At 40.3% G+C, this 6,916-nt stretch overlaps 1 long non-coding RNA gene across 1 annotated transcript; it reads right to left on the bottom strand.

Moving 5' to 3' along the window:
* Positions 1–329: 329 nt before the first annotated feature.
* LOC112950171 lies at positions 330–6,617 on the bottom strand. The gene is made up of 3 exons (XR_003249970.1): positions 6,488–6,617; positions 5,791–5,899; positions 330–495 (listed from the first exon to the last, which is right to left on the bottom strand). It is a non-coding gene; the product is annotated as an uncharacterized LOC112950171 (long non-coding RNA).
* Between the last annotated feature and the right edge of the window lie 299 nt (positions 6,618–6,916).

Genomic DNA, 6,916 nt, shown 5'->3' with positions numbered 1-6,916 from the left:
AAGCATCATGCTGCTTAGCAGTTCGGTTTTCAGTAACTGAAATGTATTTGTTTTCCTGATTATTTATTTCCTCTTCTAAATACTGAAATTCTCAGCATGAGCTTACCATATCAAGAAAAATCTTGGTTTGTACCTTTTAGTTTACATCTACAACTGGGGTGTTAAGTCTTTGAAACAAACTTAAATTTACTTGTTTTGGGAACAGGATGACAGAAAAAGGTATCAAGATACTCAAGCACGATCACAAATACGTTACTGTTTGGTTTTAGGAGACAGAAGAATAGAGAAGAGCAAATAATGTTCCCTTTTATTATTTATTATTGTTACCCTTTGTTGTGGATGCTTTTTCTTTCAACTGTTTCTCAGACATATGATGTTTATCAAAGCAACATATTTTGGGTAGAATGAAGAACAGCTTCTCCCTTTTACTCAGCATATGGATCACCAAAACTCTTCTAGCTTCTCATATGTGGGGGGAATKCTCTTCTGAACAATCTGCAAATGGAAGGACGTTATTTACAGCACGTGTGACCTTTGTTTTAAAATATACTGAACCAGATGAGTGTAACTATGACATGATATATGGGATACTCTAACATTTCACAAAAGTCTTTTGAACTCTCTCAGGAAGGACAATGTTCAAACCATGAATACATTCTTCTTGAAGAGGAGGAGGGAAAGCAGTTATTTGTTATATGTGAGGCCTGAAGTTGTTAGGTATATATCTGATTTTAAGTTTCCCAAAACAAATGATGCTAATGTCATTCTCAGTCTTTTCAAAATGCTATTTGCASAAGCCCTTCAGCACTAACAAGAACTGACAGAGGTGCAGCAGTCAACAGTGCCCCCTAGTGCGAGCTGTTTCAAATTCATTCTACAACAGCTTCACCTTTCGGTGTTCATTACTCAAACACTGAAGACTTRCCCCCTAATTTTCTTTAAGAAAATAATTTTAAAATCCAGTTTATCAAGTGTCTTTCCCCTTCCTTTTACCACATACTTCACAACAAAATGTGTAGATACAGAAATACTGTTTTTRTAACATACCTTGGCTTTATATCTTGATGATTCTTTTAAATAAGAAATTYTACAGGCCCAGAGGATCAGGTTCAGAGGTGTGTAACATTGTGTGAATTAGTGCTCTGTACATATAATCATACAGATTTTATCTATAGGCAAATTAGATACTTTACAGAGCTCTATCAAAAAGATGGCAAAACACAGCAACTTAAGTTTGCATCTGTTTCCTTAACCAATGCCATCAACTTATGCACAAAAAGGGCAAATGAAGGCACATATGAAGACCTAATTCAAAATTCACTGACATCAACASAATCTGTTCAGTGCACGTTACGAGTGATTGAGGACTTGATACTTCCATATATTGAGCACTTAAACCACGATCCAACTCAATCACATGAAAGACATACACAAAGTGTCACGCTATGGACCACCACACACACACCCCAAGCTAATCAGCAATATCCCAAAAGGGTAATGAGATCATTTTGAKTAGACAGATTTTGCAAAGATGTTAGCAGATCTTCCAAAGATGGTGAAGAGAATGAAAACATATTACTACCATCCCAGCACGTCTGATAGCCCACACAGCACAAATAAGAATAAATCTTTCAAATCACTGATCTCTCCCCAGTCTCAGAGCACTTGGTGCTATTAATCTTTAAATATGTGATTCATTTATAGTCACCATGTTCGAAAACATATATAAAGAATGCCTCAAATTCAAGTAGAATGAATTGAGATTCTTTTTGGTAGTGTCTGTGCACCCAAARGGAAGGAATTAACTACTCTCCACACGAAAAAAGTTAAATCAATTAAAGTACCTCTTCTTAGTTACATCTTCTTGAAAGAGAAAGAGAACATCTCAGTGCTCAGAACTTTTGTCACCTCTTTCCTGAAGCAGATTTTGTAATTAAAACTGGGAAATGAAACAACTTGTAATTGAAGAGGTGAAAATGACACTGAATTTCAGGTATTCATCAAAATAAGAGTTTCTTAAGATATCAGAGTCAAATTTTGGGCAGCTGTAACATGGAACATATTTGGGAGATGGTAGAAGAGTACGTATGTGCATTGCCTGAACACACAGTCACTTCTGATATTAAATTTTAAATCTTACTGTTATTTATCACAATTTTTAAGGTATTACCACAGTATATAGCAAAAAATCTTAATGTAGTAGTAAGGTCATTAATACAAAAAAAAAAGCAAGTTGATTTGATATTATTGCATATCACAACCATTAGGCTTTAAATAACATTGCTAAAATTAGACGTATTTAAGAAAGCAAATTGCAAGAAGCAAGTCCAGATTGACTGCAAACCTGTAGAAACCTTAAGCACACTTGGCTTATTATTGAACTGTCTTTATGTACTACTGAACATCAATCCTGAACTGCCTCAGAAATAGCATTAAYGCAACACCAAGTTAGCATGCTAAGTATGCCCAATCATTAAAAAGGTTAATTTTGCCACATATCCTCTGTATTTTATATTAACATACTGAACAGAAGTTTCTATTAGTAAGAAATAGAMGGCGATCCCAAGTTACTTTTGCTGCCAGACCTCGAAAGGATTGGTCATCATTTAAGATCCCCCACATGCTGCAAGATTGCAGTATTTCTGTTGCAGAAGGCACCATAGAGAATAACTCCTATAGTCCCACAGACAGGCCTTAATGTTCTTCTCTTAACACATCACATATTTTTCCAGATTAAAGCACTTCCCAGAAGTATTYAATGAAATCATAATGTGAAGGAAGAGGATAACACCAAGGCTAGKAGGGTGGAAATACAAGTACACTAAGCTCAACAGGAAGCTTGCTAAAAATTCATCTGATACTGGTATTTCTAAGAGCACCAGATACAGGTATTTCTAAGAGCATATGCTGGAAAAAAGATAAATGACATGCAGGGCTTTGCTGGTCTAAAAGGAGTAGGAAATACAGGTCTGACCTGCATGTATGTAGCTGGGAATACATACTGAGATGGGAGTTAGGGAAGGAGAAAAACGTACCATAATTCTGTGCTACAATGTACCCAAGAGAAGGGCAAAAATCATGCTGTGGCTAGGCTACAGTTTCATCTTAAGTTGCCTTGAAATAAAATGAATAGTCCAAGTTATTCACCAGCATTATAAACCAACTGTTTTGCCATGACAGTGTTTATAGTTGTCATTTACCACCTGGTTGTAAATAGCCATGCTCCCAAACATTCCAATGTTAAGTGGTTCCTTTCCTACACTAAGTGGTGCAAATCCCTCCAGGGTTGGTGGACACAGTCCGGCTGACTCCTCTGGATTGTTTTGTATTTCATGCCATCTTTGGGTAAATAAATTCTGATGGAATTGCTTCGCAGCTTGGCGGCTCCTCCTCACCCCCCTGCTGGCACCAGCAGTTGTTCCCAGTCTTTCCGCTGTTAGCRGTACAGGAGGTTTCATGCCAGGCAGTTTCAACAGCTAGTGTCAAGGGTCAGCTCCATAACCTCTTGCCTTTGTCACCAGCTTGCACAGCTGGCTGGCATCAGCTTGCTCTCTTCTTTCACGAGCTTGCAATCAGCTCGAGAAACTCTTCCTCACAAGTTTTGCTTCCCCTTGTGGCCCCAGTAACCTTTACTTGAAATAACTTGCTAAATCTGAGATCGCTTGGTTGTGCCCTTGGGCATTGATTCACTTTGGGTCCTTTCCACAACGCTCGTCATGAAATGAAACAGTCAAAACAAACTCCAGACTCATGCAGTTGTCAAGTGTTCTCACACAGCAGAGTATATTTTGTGGCTTTCCATTCTCCACAGGTATAACACAAGCATTGACCTTTGGGGAACACCAGTAGCAACAGGTCACCAGCTGGACTTCATGCCACTGGCCACAACCCTCTGAGCCAGCTAGGACAGCTTTTGATCCAGCACACTGACCACTCACCTGCCCCACACTTCATCAGTTTGCCTGCAGCAGATGCTATCCAAAACCTTACTCGAGGTAAACAACATCCAGCGCTCTCCCCTCATTCACCATCTCACTGTAGAAGGTTCTCAGGTTGGTCAAGCATGATTTTCTCTTCATAAATCCATGCTGACTACCCTTGATTGCCTTGTCTTTCATATGCTGATGGCATCCATGACGAGTTATTCCATCGTCTTCCCAATGACTGAGGCATCCATGACGAGTTATTCCATCGTCTTCCCAATGACTGAGATGATACGAGATGATACTGACTTGCCTGTAGTTCTCCGTCCTCCTCCTTGCCCTTCTTGAAAACGGGAGTGACATTTGCTTTCTTCCAGCCCTTGGAATCTCCCTCAATTGCCAAAACCTCTCCAAGATTTTCAAGGTCTGTCTCCTTGTCATTCTTCAGACACTATGAGCAGCATTTCAGCTTTGGATTTGTTAGTTGGGACCTCTTACTCATTTTTGAGTAAGCTGTAACAGCAGTGTATAAAACAATCCCCATTTTTGATTTTTCCATGGATAACCTTTTTCACTGTATCATTAGTTAAAAAAACTCCACTAATTTACAGATTACCAGTCCCAAAATGCCAATGGCAAGCCCCTAAATAGCATAAGACAAACAGATTTATAACTCCATCTGGTGGAGGCAAATGCTGAATATTTACATGAATAATGGCCATGAAACAGAGATATTTTGTCAATGTTTTGCCTGCTCATTATGAAAAGGACCTGAATGAAATAACACTGTCTTTATATTTGATCATCCTCCAGATGCATTTCTTAACTTGAAGTCTGTGAGCAGATCTCCCCAAAACTCCTAACACAATTTTTGTGCTCTCTTTTGTCATTCCAGAGGTTAGAAACCACTGAGAAAATGCAGATTCAAAGATTTTCAAGAACAACAGAAAAACTGCCTCTCRGTGGATGTTACATGGTTTTATGCCTCTTAAACAAAAGTGTTCCCTCAATATAAAATGAATTGCAAATTCATAAGTCTTCTGCCCCTCCATTTTTCCTCAGGAAATTCTATTCCTCAAGGTTATAAATCACTTTGCCCTTCACTTCAAAATACTTTAGTCCTATTATGCTCTCCTAGGGCTCAAGCTACACAGAAAAAAAGAGGGAGATCTTTAATCCCTACAACAAGCCTGTAGGGAGGCAGTTTATGGCAAAAGCAGAAAAAACTTTGTACTACAGATTCAGTCAGAGCCCTCAAATAGACTGTTTGTCCCTTTGAAATATTTTTTCTTTCCTCTCACTTTAGTCTATCTTTGCATAATCTCTTTTATTTTGTTCAAGTGAGGCAGCAAGAAATTCTCCCTCCTCTTCCCTCCACCCTCCCTTTTTTTTTCTTCCCCCTCTTTTTTTTTTTTTTTAATTGAGAAGTGCTGGTGGGAAAAAGCACAGAGCGAGGCACAGTCCTGGCTCGCTTCTCCCACATTATTCACTCCAATGCAGCTAGAAGCCAATGTGCACTAATTGCTGTGATCTCTCCACTTGGCTTTTAATTTAAATAGCCATCTGTAGGAGAATCGCAGCCGCTTTCAGCAGCCAGAGGCACTTGAAAACAGCAGCCCCGTAACATTGTTTAATTTTTACAACTCTGAGGTCACGAAAGAGACCACTAACTGTTTCAATGAAACTCCATAGGATGGGCTCGGTGGGATGATTTGTTTCTGCTTTAGGATTTAATTTGAACAATATGGACTTTTCCCCATTAACATAAAATAAATCAGCACTTTACACTAGTTTCCCACGCATCACTTTCAACAGGCTGCCAACATGAGGATCATGTGGGTAGATGACAAGCACTCAAACTACTTACCTCTATTAGAGCCCACTGGTCAAATCAGCTCTTGGTTTTGATCCTCTTTAAGTTACAGACCACTGCTAGTTATTTTCTGCAGTCGTGCTGTTTCATGTACACACATGCCCTGTAATTCAACCACGTGGCATATTTAGATAGTTATAAATGCTAATCAGGTAGCACAGATTTGAATAATGTAAAACATCTTCCCTTAACAAACATTTATTGCAGATACTACAGTAGTACTTGCCCTAATTTCATATAAAAGCAGACATCAAAATTCTTATTTTCCTCCCCCAACTTTCCATATGCACATAAGATACTGCTTTAGAAATATCAATTTTGTTYCATAAATATAACTGAAATAAGTTTAACATTTACCAACCTAGAGTCTAGGCAATGCAGGTCACCTTCAAAATACTACAGGATTAAACAGCGTAATAATGACAACCCCACTGAGCTAGTTGAAGAAAACATGGRTATTTTTCCACATAAGAGTGCTTCTCTGCTCTGTCCCCTTCTTCTGTGATGCCATACAAGGCAGTGCAACAGGACAAGTAAATTTATCAGATTTATGCAAAAACAAACAAGAAAAGGAGCATGTTGCCCACGACCAGCCTACCCACCCACCTGAACAGGCCCACACAGCACGTGGGCAGCTACATTTCCCTCTGAAAACCACGCCACAGAGGCAAGCTGCCACACTCACACCTACCTGGACGTGCTCTAGCTTTGCAGCAAGGGCCATTCTGACYGGAGGCAAGCAATGAATTCCTCGGGGGCTCCTTGGAAAAGCTGCGGCACTCCCGAGCAGAGGGCGCCACGCTGCAGGCGCCCCCCGCCAGCGCGCTGCCTCACAACATGGCTGCCACCGAGTGGCAAGATGGCGGCACCGCGCCCCAATATGGCGGCGCCGCGCCTCAAGATGGCGGCCGCCAGCACGCCGCCAGATGGGGTCTTTACATCGTTCCTTACGCTTTCCAGCTCCACCATATGGCACAGCACACGGCCTGGGAAGAGGAGCCTTGTCCCCTATGATTGCCAAGATAGTGGCAGCCCAGTCCCCCTATTTTCCCTCTAAGTGCTGCTGTTCCAGGCTGGCCTACTCAAAGGTTTTTAAAAAAAAAAAAAAAAAAAATTACCA

The sequence above is a fragment of the Nothoprocta perdicaria genome, unplaced genomic scaffold (assembly GCF_003342845.1).
Source record: "Nothoprocta perdicaria isolate Ctin4 unplaced genomic scaffold, notPer1 scaffold_31, whole genome shotgun sequence".
In the NCBI taxonomy this organism is placed as follows: domain Eukaryota; kingdom Metazoa; phylum Chordata; class Aves; order Tinamiformes; family Tinamidae; genus Nothoprocta; species Nothoprocta perdicaria.
The sequence above is the reverse complement of the archived record's forward strand: the minus strand, read 5'-3'. Positions and strand labels throughout refer to the sequence as shown.